General features: G+C 45.6%; 1 protein-coding gene across 3 annotated transcripts in view; it reads right to left on the bottom strand.

The window, feature by feature from the left end:
- The window catches only part of PLCH1 (phospholipase C eta 1), an 84,060-nt gene extending 73,695 nt beyond the window's left edge, over positions 1-10,365 (bottom strand). For all 3 annotated transcript variants that reach the window (XM_042799736.1, XM_042799710.1, XM_042799704.1), the window contains exon 1: positions 10,291-10,365. The gene's annotated coding sequence lies outside the window, so the exon portion shown is untranslated. The remainder of the gene's footprint in view (positions 1-10,290) is intronic.
- Positions 10,366-12,298: the final 1,933 nt, after the last annotated feature.

Below are 12,298 nucleotides of genomic sequence, written 5' to 3' on the forward strand. Positions count from 1 at the left end.
AGACAGCCCAGCCAAGATCATGCTTTACTGTGCTGTATATATATAAAAAAAAAAAAAAAAAAAAAAAAAAAGGCAAACAAAAAAAAGAACCAACCACACACTTTGGGCCAAACACCATCATTTCAAATGAACATGCACTTAGGAACTTAACGGTACAGAAAATGTGCGCTATTTCAATAACAAGAACATAGTGGAAAAAGAAAATTCTCTTTATGTCACAGACCAGAATATTATACAGGCTACACCTGTGTAACTTATCTTATACATGTAGAATAAGCTATACGAGTAAAAAGTGCCAGCAGGCATATAATTATGTTTAAATAGGAAAGGACTGTACCACCACAACTATTTTGTCAAAAAGTTATCAAAATCCTGAGCAGATAAAAATCTGAGTTCAAAATTAGTTTGTGTAGTTACCTGATAGTGCAACCAATTCAGAAAGAGAGTTGAAAACCCTCCTAACATTGCCGCTCTGCAGGTTTCTCAACTTCAGGGTATCACTCTTTCACAACAAGCAAATTCCTGCAGGTTCAGCCAGGAGCCTGGCACATTCGTGCCAAGAGGTAAAGCAATCGGTGCTTTCCTACCTGAGTGAAGAGATGTTACTCCAGTGTGTCAAGAATCCATCTACTTTATATCTGAATAAAGCCTATTAACATGTAAATTGAGCCCAAGGGAGCCCATTACGCAGTCCACACAAACTTGAAGGAACTGTATCTTCTATTTTAGCTGATTGATCTCCACTGAAGCCGAGAATCACCATCCCTCTTCACCATTAAATGTGTCAGCTGCATTATTCTAGTACTTTGAGTAGCATGTTCCATAAGAGTCATCCCTCCAAAGAGAAGAGCTATGCTAAATTCTGCTGAACTGTACTTTACAAGAGAATTAACAGCAGCAAAACAATTGTGCTCAAAGAAGTTTGATACAAAATGTCAGTTAAATTTATGTATTCATGTGTGTATGCATGCACACGCATGCATCTGTGTAGATATAGATGGATGAGATGAACAAGTAGAGGGGTTTTTTATCATCAAGATAGTGTGTAAAGCCCTCACAAGGAAAGTTTTGTTATATGTATGCTTTATGAAATTATTTGATTATAAAAAATACAGAGATTAATGTATAAAATACTTCTGAATTTAGCAGAGGATGCATATGCTCTGCTTAGGTTGTGATAGATGCTCGTTATTACAAGAGGCTTAACACCAAGAGCCTAACACCTGATGCCCTTGGTCTCACTGTCTTCTGCAGTTTCCACTCTTGCACAGAAAAGCCCATAACCCCACGCTTCAGGGAGTTGTGTGAGAAGTAGGACGCTCATCCCAGGGAATCACAGCGCACTACACCAGCAGCTGAGGGGTGAGCAGCACTTGAGCAAAACATGTTCTCAGCTCAGGCTCATTGTTGTGGTTAGCACTAAACTATTTTAGAAAGTAGCAGCATAATCTAAATATTTATCGGCAATATTTAACCTGGAAACTGTGTAGGTCCCAAACGTGAAGAGGGTATTAAGCACACGTCCATTTAGCACCAGACAAGAATTCCTAGGAGTCCTGCACAGCTCTCTTGAGAGCGCTCAAACAGATTAATTGGTAGTTAAGTGAGCAGTATGCAGGGTGGAGAGATTGCTAATCTCGCTTTTTCTCAGCTGTCCTCTCCCCCTCTTGTTTCTGAAGCACTTCAACAGATAACAGTATTAAGTCAATCAGATACTATGAATCGATCCTAGCAACAGGACAGATACTGCAGTTCACCAGCACTTCCCTCTGACAAAACCAAAGCTCCAGTTTCAAAGCTGGCTGTTCCAGGATCTACCCAAGGGAACACATTTTGAAAGTGTCACTTATAAAAAAAATTACTCCTCTCCCTAGCACAAAATGGAATATGGTAAAAGCAAATATTTTGTAAGATATTTTACCAAAGTTAAAAAAAAAAAAAAAGTGCATGTGCCTGGCAATTCTGCCTTCAACAGAAAAGAAAGACCAGAAAACACTGAATATTCAGAGGGCTATGGATTTTGGATGCTTGCACCTATTTCATATCCAGGAAAAAGAGATACTGGATGCTACGATTGACACAAAGGAAAAGTATAATAAGGGAAAAAAAAAATGTTAGAACTGAGAAGAGCAATACAGAGTCAAGCAAAGGGCACGCTGAGTGTGTGATTGGAAATAATACAGTGTTAGCTGCAGAAATGGCTGGAGAGCAGTCTTAGAAGCATTAGAGACATCTGCACAGGAGGGCAGCAGGACCATCTGGCTGGCACTACGTAGCAGGAATATACTATCCAGAGAGAATGCTGGTCCTTAATCTGGCAGCTGCTATTGCAGTAGAGGCAATCTCTGCTGAGTGCCATCATGTGCGTCCAGTTTACTTCCAGTTATCACAAACAAAACACCAAACCACAGCACAAATACTACTTTGAAATTTCCTTGGAGAATACCAAGGTAGTATTCACAAGCGAAGCAATTTAGCTGCACAGCAGATCTACATTAGATCATTAGAACAGAGGTAGGTTACCTGATTTACTTCAAATTTGAGACTAAGCAAAAAATTCACTTGTACACCTCAGGAACAGAGTGAAGGCTGCCCAGACAGGGTTGTTGGCCTTTCAGTACAGCCTCTTCATTTGATAAAGAAGCGTTGCAGATGAAGCTCTACATCACTTCTAAAGGTGCTGTCCGCGCTCAGCAGCTTGGCAAACACACTGCAGTGGAAATCAGAGAAGACAAGATACTTGCCCTACAACATGCTCTCAATAGTCCAAGGGCTCAGCCCTTCATTATACTAATATTATGAAGTAACAGATACTGAAGTCATTTGCAATTCTGTTCAAACCACAACATACAACCAGGAAAATTTATGCTCTCACTAACTTTCTTTGCACCCTGAAGCATGTTGAAGTACACTGCAGCATTTCTCCTAGGTTAGCTTACCAGTAGCCATCAACAGAAACTTCTTTCCAGGCTTTACACATTAGAAAGAGCTGCTGTTTCCAGTCCATGTTTTCACTTTCTAAGAAAAGTATCGACAAGTCTTCTGGTGGAACAACTTTCAAGCTTTCAGACGCCAGCTGCTGCACAACATGGGCTGTATTTTTTTAAAACAGTATCCACAAAACAGAATAGCCATCGGATGAAAAGCTTAGCCATAGTTAGACTTTAAAATTGAATCTGAAGAGATTACAAAATCCTAATATCACAATATTTCATAGGGCATCCACCCATCTGCAGTCTTGGGCTTCTTATTTCACTAAGCCACTAACAGTCGCCCAAATATTGCTAAGCATTTAAGCTGGTCTGAATTCATGCAGATTTAGATTTAACTATCATACAAACCCAGGCTCTAATGGTTCCACGAGTCATCTGTGCAAATCTCCACTTTAATCAGCGTCAAATATCTACATTCACTCAAAATAACTTGTATAAATGTTGCTTAAGTTGCAGGTATAGGAGCCACGCAGAACAGGCAAGGCACGTTAGCTGCATCAGATGAAATATCCATATTGCTGACACAAAAAAGACATTTTTGCTCACAAAGAGATGTTGCTCTCATAACTTAAAACCCAAAAAGTTTCACCTATCGGTGGTGTAAACTATTTCATAAACATATAGATACTTTCCAGAAGTTAAACTATCTTTTGTAAACGAAAAGCATAAAAAAATACTCCCAAAGTTACACTCCTTTTTCAACAGCAAGTACCTATCCATAAATATCACCAGCATGAGAAAAAGACTATTGATAAGTCTTGGTTATAGAAAGGAAATTATCTGGTATCTGATCCTTTTCTTACTTCTCTGGGAACTAGCTTGGAGAAATAAAATAAGAGATTTTTGTTTGGTTCATTTTTTCTGCCAGATCAGTTCCCTAATCTAATGTGCCACGAGGCCAGAGAACAGCTGTGCTGGCACAACACTGGCCATAAAGGTGTCAGAGCGTGCAAGTCAGCACGGTAGCAAAGAAAAATTTCGTGGGGATTTTGCTGGGAGCAACTGGAAACTCTTCGAAGTCAGAGTTCTCTATTCAAAGGGAAAAGGTCACAAGAGAGTTTGGATGTGGGATACAGATGCTGCACTTGCATGGTCTTTAGATAGATGAGGTTTCCTGAAAATGTTTTGTTTTTTTTTTTTTTTTTTTAACCTGTTATTTCAGCTGTTCCCCCATTAGAGCGTTAAACACTAATCTTAGTCATAGATTGTCTGCCAGTTGAAGACAGACTCTGATGTCCGTTTGCTTGCTTAAGTGTTTGAAAAAAGCTGCTTCTAAATTTGTTCAGTTTACAGCAACTACCAACATACATATACATCACCAAGCCAGAAACACCATTATCACCACTGACACCAGACCACAGCTCCCTTCCTTGTCCCCTGCACCAGTTCAGTACCTTGTCCCAGTATCAAGGCTCTGCTGGGGACCTTCAGGAAACGGCACCCAGCTTCAGCTGGCCAGCGCCTCCCTCCTGATGGCACTAGTGGTAAGGGAGGTTCAGCCTGACCCTAACCATCTAACCCGGACCACGCTCCGGGGACTGACGCTCACAACTGGCTCCATCACCCGCCCTCTCACTTCGCAGGAGCAGCGGGCAGGCTTTGCCGCGCAGCGCCTTACGCGCTGTCTGCCCGACAAGTTAGCCAGCACCCACTCCTCGCCCCTGCAGCCCAGCCTGTGTGATAGACAACTCTCTTATCCGTCCTACCCTCAGCTAACAAACAGCAAACCTTAATCTTCCCCTGGCTGTTAGCTCTGACGGAGCTTTTGTTTCAAGTCACTTCTCCGCGCTTTCTGGGAAGTCACGAAAAGCATGTGTCAGCACAACTTGCTGCTGAGGAAGGCATTAGAAAGGATTTGAACTGACTCCCCATGGCAACAGACCCTGAAAGGGAATTAGCATTTGCTCCCCATTCCTCAAGAAGCGTAAATGGAATTTGTTTTTCTCCTATTTAAGGAATGATTTTCCAGGAGGGCGGCATGGTGCTGCTTCTATAAGTCAGCGGGCACAGCTTCAGAAAACACACCCTGTCCGGCCTAACAGCCATCCCACCAAACATGGAACTGATGAATAAGTGTAAATGAATGCCTTCCTTACACTGCTCTCCAGTACCGTGCACACCTCTGCTGCTTTGGCCAGCTCTCAGTACACCAAGTCACTAATCCAAATCATTTTCTGGTTTTGCTGCACAAAGGTTTTCAAACTCTACATGTTGAACACAAACATCTTGCTACTACACAGGAGATTTTAATCTACAGAGAGAGAACTCACTACAACACGCTGGCAATGCTATTTTTTTTACGCATCATCGACAACACATCTTCAGATTCTATTATACTCCTTGAGATTTTTGTATTTTCTCCAATTTCTTCTGTAAACACTCTCACTTCAACGTAGGCAGAGGAACACACAGCAAGCCCAGAACTGTCAGCTCTAAGAGCCATCCACCCCAATATGAACGGTCCCAAAGTCAGGGGAATTGATTAATCTCAGAGGCAGTTCATGAACTCCCAGAGATTCCTAGCTCATGCCTCAATTCTCCGGGGAAAAACTGGAACAAGGGGGAAAAAAATAATCCAACTTCACCTCCCATATGCTGGAGACGATAAATTTCCACAGACTCCAGTGAATTACACTATTGCACATGGCCAAGAAGATCAGCTCCCACTCACACCCATCGGTGGTGCCGATGCTGACTAGGGTGAACTACTGAGTGTCAGCAAGGATAGAGTGCTGGTCTCCCGAGAACACATCCAGCACAGCTTTCAGCTGAAGCTCTGCTTAGCACCGCTTCGCCGGGCATCCCCGCCTGGAGCATGGAACATAAAAGGCCAGTGAAGGGAGTAGATGTTCTCACAGAGATTCAACACAGCAAGAAGTTCCCTGAACAGCTGTTAACACCCCATCTTGAAGACCTTCTGAAAATACCTGGCACAGACTTTAAGACCTTTTCCCAGCAGCGAAATGATGCTTTAAAGACATGAAGTCATGATAATGAACATGAAGCGTAAGCTTACTTTGTTCCTACCTATCATAATTTTAGAAAATAATAATTCTTTCTACAAATTAAAATAAACATTTCTCTCCCATAGGTCATTTCACTGCTTTAGGAAGGACCTTTTCTTTCTCAACAGATTAGCAGAAACACACCCTGTGAAAAGCAGGCAGTATGCAGCATACCAGATCACATCTGAGTGCATCCATCTCTCACAAGGAGTAAATATTTAATAATTTGGACAAGTCATATATTAAGTACGTCTGAAAATGAGACCCTATTAATATGAGGCCTTATTTATATGAGACCCTATTCCTTGCAATGGGCAACACTGCCATTTCAAGAGCTGACACAGCTATTGCTCTAAGCTATGAAACCTATAAACCTGGATATTGCTCAGCTGTAGCAAAGAATAGGTCAAACAATGTGATAAAATACAAAGATAAAAATACGGTGCCTGGAAAGGACTTGTGCCAACACAGCCAGCCATGCACACGGGTGATCTGCATCTTGCATGATATTTGGCGACTCGCTGATTGATATGCAGTCCCCCAAAGAGCAGACATTTCATACACCGCCACCCTTAGTGTACATCATCAGTTGACACAGTTGGTAATTGCCAACAGCCTTCCAGTTTTTTGTTGTGGGGACACTACCAAGTCTGCTGCCAAACAATGTGTCAATCACCGGCGGCTGGAACCAAGACCAAACAAAGAAAATGGGGAACACACTGCCACGAGGCTCAGCAACGCCCATTTTAGGCCCATGCAGTTATAGTTGACACGCCATCCCATACTCCAGCTCAGCGACACGCGTGGTCATGCTTGGTGTGCACGGGTACAGGAACTTTGTGTCGGTTCCGATAAATCAAGCCTGTCATGGGGCACGGACTGCTTTGCACAACAGCTTGTCTCCACTTGAAAGTTCTTGCAAGCAACCTTGAGTTATTTCAAGTTGAAGAGCCTCACGTGGACACCTCTTGCCGAGAATCACACACTGCTTTCGTGCACGTGGCCAAACGCTCTTGAAGCGGTTTTGCACGGTTCAGCGGTGGACCTGAGCCTCTGCAGGGGTACGCTGCGCCCCAGCATCGTGCCCCCCCGTTCCACCCAGCACTGCAACAGCCAGCTGCTCCCAAACTGCTCTCAGCAGCTCTGCCCACCTCTCCCTTCCACTCCTCTGCACTCCCAACTGGGGGGAACCTTCACAAGTGCCTATCTGCTGGAGCAGGCATTTCCTCACCTTCTGGCTCTCCCAGCCTGCCTTTCCATCTCCCAGATGCATGCTCCACATCACTCCCGGCTACCCAGGTACAACTAAATAGTCCTTCTGTAATGCCAGATGACCAGCAAAAGGGTCTGTAAGTCAGGAAAGCAGAGGGCAAGCTCAGATCTCTGGAGTAATGATAACGCCCTCAGTGTTCATGGAGACTGAAACAAGAATGCCACCTTTGTTACATACCCAGTTTCCTAAAATAAACAAGAAAGGGGAGGGGAAGAAAAAAAAAAAAAAAAAAAAAAAAAACACAAACCAAACCAAACCAACCACCACACAAAATAAAATGAGTACACACGCTTCCCTGCTTGCCATCAGATCCGTCTGCACTGATGTGGGCCAACCTCAGCAGCACTCCAGTGGCAGCACCTTCTGCTTACTGGCTTGGAAGCAGGGACTGGTTTATCCCTCGCACAGCCCAGACCCAGTGGTCCAAACCAGTTAATCTCTGGCCCGTTGCTGGGCCCTGCTCCATCGCCCGGGGGAACCGCGCCTGGTTGCTCAGTGGCTTCAACACTCTCCCAGTACAACAGCCTTAACGGCTGCGCAGAACACGCTCTGCATCCTACTATGCCAAGAGGAAAACGCTGTAATAACTGTGTTTCTAAAGCACCTGCATTTCAACACATTCAAGTAAGTTTGAAGCACTAATAAAAGAATTTTCTGTAAGACCCTACAAGGCAATTATGCATGGCAATCTTACCTCCTCTGAAGACACAGGCAGGAAAAACTGTCCTGCTGAAGATAAGACAGGAGATCTCTAGCAGACCTCTGCTTTCATAATTTGGAGTATTTGTGGTGTTTTTTTAACATTCAGACTTCTTTAAACTTATTTAAAAACCCCCAAGCAAACAAACAAAAAAACAAATCAAAACAAAAAGAATCCACCACCACCACACCACCCGGTGCAGCTGTGGCCCTGATTTTGCCATCCAGGTTATCAAATTAAATTGAATTGTATCTTGGGTGACACCTTAAAGAAAGAAAATCCTCATTCAGATTTCATTAAAGGAAAACCATACTATTTATAGAAAAAGTACTTTGTAGAGCCAACAGAAATACACAGCCTCAACATTAAAGCCTTTCCCAGAAATAAGGGAAAGCTAAATACTGAATAAAGGACTAATTTTCTGCATTTTGATGCTTATCATAAAACTGTTTTACTGCCACGGGTATTCTTGACAGTGTTTTAAATTACAGATCAACTCCGGCAAAACCAGGATCTATTAATAGCGGGTGGCCTCTCTTTGCTTTTCCAGAGTGAAAATTTTATTCTCCTTTACAAATACTGGTGATTTTGATCAAAGTCATCGTGGGACACCCGCCTCAAAGGGTGAAAGGACAGAAGCATTAAATCAATTCCCTAGGCAACCTCCCAAGCTGAGCCAGTATTGTTAAAATAATGAGTTGTGCACCACTCCATCCAAAACCACCAGCTGATCCCCATTTTTAGAGACAATAGGTAGCATAAAACCAGAAAGCATTTGCAACCAGTCAGATCATTTTTCATAAATCACTCATCTTCAACTTATAAAACATAACATTTTTTTCTGTAACAGCCTACTGGCATTTTCAAACCTAGAAAAAGCATCCTTCAAAGTTTTTTTTTAAGAAAAAGAAAAATAAAAGTAATGTTCTCAAACTTATACCAGGGAGCTAAAGGAGATTTAAAGATTTAAAGAAACAGTAAGATTTTTAACAGTGTGCATGGACTGCTGTCTCTCACCTCCCCCAAAATCTGCATTTGTTTTCCATATACCATGTTATCTTTTAACTCAGGTGTCTCGTTACAGGGTTGAATCTTGTCTATCTTTTAGCAATGCTACATGCAGGTATTCTTTCATATTTCAGAACAACAGACGCCCAAAGTTTTCTTTCACTTCCTCCAAGTTTTGTAACATACGGGCCAGAAGACCCAAGGACAAGGATATCAGGAGAGTCCTCTGAAAACAGGCAAACATTGTGCTTTATAACTCGGGAGTTAAAGCACACTTAAACAAAGAGCCTATGACTAGTTCATCAGATAAGGCTTATATCTTTCGCCCTGGAATTTAATAACACTTCTTCTAAAAACACTTTTCGGTCAGCTAGAGTTGAAGTTCCCAGAATTATACAGTTGCTTAATTACAACAAGACATGCACCAAGTATAATTCCCAGTTCACCGTACTTTTTTTTTTTTCTTCTCCTTGAAAAATTGTTTATGGAGTAGATTATCAGCCCTCAAACAATGTATTTTTAGGAATAAGTCAATCCAGCTGGACTCAACTCCCACCTATTTCAGCTGGGACCAAGCACGCTCCGCAAGCATTGCGCCCCACAACACTCTTTGGGTGATGCCCTCCACTCCTCCCCGCGGGGTCAGGATTTCACGTTAAGCCTCATTTAACACGGTCTGGCCTTAATTTAAGGCATGCCAAACGCCTGCAGTTTCCTCCGGTTTTTGCTCATCACCAAACCGGGTGCTGCAACCCCTCTAAAAGCAGAGCCTCCCGCGCCACGCGGCAAAAAGTAGGTTTTACCCCCCCCCCAACACACACAGAAGAAAAAAAAAAAGGGGGGGGGGGCAAAGAGCCCTAAAGACGACTGGAAGTTTACCCGGTGTGATTCATTATTTAACCAACAAAACAAATACGGCCAACGCAACGGCTGGAGCGGCCCCTTGGGACGGCGGCAGTACCGAGGAGGAGCCCCCCGGTACCGGCAGCGCTGCGGGGACCCCCGAGGGTGCCCCGGGCCGGGCCCGCCTCCGGGGGAAGGGAAGGTCGCCGGTTCTTTATAAAAAGCGAGCGTAACGAATATATAGTACCTCACCGATCCGAACGTCTCACCCGGGGAAAAAAAAAAAAAAAAAAAAAAAAAGTTACAACTTCTAAACCCTCAGCGTTCGGGGGCAAGCACCGCGCAAAGCCAGTATTAGCTCCCTAAAGGAAAGCGCGGCGGAGCTCTCCTGAGGGGCGGGTGGGCAGCCCCGGCCCCCCCACCCGCCCCTCAGGGGCCCAGCGCCAGGCCCGTCCCGCCCGCACTCACCGCGGGCCGCCGCGTTGAGCTCGGCTCGGTCCCGTCCCGTCCCGCACCGCCGCCCGCAACCTGCTCTCCCGTTCAAACGCACGGCGCTGCCGCCCGCCCCGCCCCGGCCCGCCCTCCGGCTCACACAGCGCCGGGGAAACCCGGAGAGACGCCGCGCCCGGAGCGGAGCCTTTTCCCGCCCCTTCGGCCGAGCGGCGGCGGCTGAGCCCGGCGATCCAGCCCCGGTGTTGCGGCGGGCCCCGCGCCCGCTCCTATTCAACCTGCTCCATTGTGTGCCCGGCTGGAAGCCGGCGGGGCGCCGCGCCGCCCCTCACGGCTGCCCGTCCCGCCTCGCGGCTGCCGCGGGGCGAGGGGCCCGGCGGAGGCTCCCCCCGGCCGGGCGGAGGGCGCGAGGCCGTCCCCTCAGGCTGCGCTTCGCCCCGCCGGCGCCATTGGGGACGGGCGGGATGGCGGCCACCGCCGCACCTGCCCTCACAGCCCGCCCTCACAGCCCTCAGCCCCCGCCGGCGGGCCGGGGTCCCCACAGCGGAGGGAAAACATCGGGTTTCACTCATCTTTTTTCATTTTTTTTTCCCCTTTAAAAATCCAAGATGAACTTCCAGGGCTGTTCACCTACGCTGGCTGGCGGCAGGGAGGCGATAACCAGCACTTCGGCAGCCCTTTTTTTCCCTGAAGTGTACGGGCAGCCACCGAAATCTCTGGGCTTCCTCCTGGCGTGAGGGAACACACCTCTGGTGCAGGAGGTTAAGCCTAAAACTCCGCTTCGCGAATGATTTTTTTTTTATCTATCTGGTGTCCCCATGGGTGACTGAGGTGTGTTTTATAGGGAACCAGCGGGTGTGAGCTCTGACAGACGCAGGGAAGAGCGGGGATATCGCAATGAACTCCAAAGAGGGCTGGTGATGTTTATGACAACCATTTGCCACACAAGCAATAAAAAGCCTGGGCAACACTGGAGATATTTTTCTTAGTGGGCCATCTGGAGACCTCTCCTCTCCCTCCTTACGATCTTTTTAAGATGCTGTGTTGCTCACGGCGTATTCGGAGTTGCAGGGGCAAAGGCGCAAGAGCTGCACAGTTTAATTCTTGTCCTTATTCCTAATCACACAAGAACTGCATCCTCTGGTTGGGAGTACTGTGACGTGCATTGCTGCTGCGGCTGATTGTGCTCCTCAGAGTCAGCACGGGGTGTTGCCATTTAATGGAGTAAAGTGCTGCTTCTCCCCCAACCTCGCGGCCGGTTCCTCAGCTCGGTTCTACAGAGCTATTTGTTTCTACTCCTGGTACCGCTTTTTCAATAGACAGGCCTCCCACGGAGACAAGATCTGCAACCTCTCAAACCTTGCACAGATGGAAAGCACAGCTTTGAACTGAGTTGTCTTTTTTTTTTTTTGGAGGGGGGCGGGCGTGCTGTTGGTTTGGTTTGTTGTTTTTTTTTTAAACAGATAAACCCTGGATGATAAGGAAAAGAGCGTTAACAAATAATTACAGGAGATGACTCTCATGAAATCATTTATCACTGCAATCCCAGATCCCATACCACTCAGTTACTCTCTGTGAGACCAGCGTTGTCCGTTACAGCACCAACCCCATACACGAAGCTGCTTCCTCGGGTTCATATTCTGGCCAAGAACCGTAGTAAGAGCTCATCACCAAAAGCTCTTGTCTTGTGCAACATGAAAAAGAGGTCAGGGGCCTGAATTCAAAGATTTCGATGTTCCTCTCCCTAGTTCCTTCTGAAATAATTTGTTAGATTACCTCACTGCCACCAGTACAGGGAAAGGAACTTTAAAAATTGAGTTCAGTCCCAAGGGAGCCTTCCTCTACGTAAGTGATAAAGCAGCTGTATTGCCACCCTTTAAGAATCCTTCACGAGCCACAAGCCAACAGAAAGGATACAGCAATTTGCTGTGATTTAGAAAAATCTCTAGAGCTTTTCTGAACTCCACCAAGGGTAAAAATGGCTAAGAGGCAAGGCTGTGAGGGAACAAACTTGACTCACATTCGC

The sequence above is a fragment of the Tyto alba genome, unplaced genomic scaffold (assembly GCF_018691265.1).
Source record: "Tyto alba isolate M040663 unplaced genomic scaffold, T.alba_DEE_v4.0 Super-Scaffold_10, whole genome shotgun sequence".
Lineage (NCBI taxonomy): Eukaryota > Metazoa > Chordata > Aves > Strigiformes > Tytonidae > Tyto > Tyto alba.